This window comes from Meleagris gallopavo, chromosome 3, assembly GCF_000146605.3.
Source record: "Meleagris gallopavo isolate NT-WF06-2002-E0010 breed Aviagen turkey brand Nicholas breeding stock chromosome 3, Turkey_5.1, whole genome shotgun sequence".
In the NCBI taxonomy this organism is placed as follows: domain Eukaryota; kingdom Metazoa; phylum Chordata; class Aves; order Galliformes; family Phasianidae; genus Meleagris; species Meleagris gallopavo.
Genome location: NC_015013.2, coordinates 52,906,454 through 52,907,248, shown reverse-complemented (window position 1 = coordinate 52,907,248; position 795 = coordinate 52,906,454).

Sequence of the window (795 nt, the reverse complement as noted above, 5' to 3'; positions counted from 1 at the left end):
GCGGCTGGGCGTGGAGGCGGGAGACGACATAGTGCTGCCACAACGGTCCTACCGCGGGAGAGAAGCGCTGGCGGCGGCTGAACCCCAAAATGGCGGCGTTCCCCCTACGCCCCGCGCAGCACCGATCGCGCACCTCCACACTCCGCAGACCGGAGAACTCCCGCGCCGCCAGAGTCACGTGGCCGCGCTCTCGCGGGCTTTCTGGCCAATGGGTGCTCGCAGCGGCCGCGGGATCTCCCACCTGATAGGGAAAGGGGGGGCTCGGTCCGCAGAAGGGAAGGCGGAAGGAGGTGATCCCACTGGGCCCTCGGGATCGCGGTGCTGTCCTGCTCAAAGGCTCACAGTGCGGGCAGCAGCACGGTGCGGGCCGCTCGCCGTCCCACGGACCGCTAATCGCCGTGGGTCGAACGGCGCGTCCCCCCTCAGAGCGGAGTGGTACCGCCCTCAGTTGGTCAAGTTTCGCGGCAAAACGTGTCCTGTGGGCGGGCTGGGGGGAGCGGCCCATTCTGCATGAATACGGGTGGGTGATGTTTGCTGGTCACTACAGACAACTTTATAGAGAGATAAAAACCCTACACTGTGCGTCCCACACGTCCTTACCCTATTGAAACAATCCGCCCAGCGTTTGCCCGCCGTTCTCCTTCCTCAGAGTGCGCCAACCCGGACAATATGACAGATCCCTCCCCTCCCACCACCCCAGGCAGCGTTGGGTCAGTCCGAGGGGCGGCCCCTCCCAGACCCCTGTCCGCACTGACAGGATGGCGGGGGGCGTGCAGGAGTACCTCCAGCAGCTGC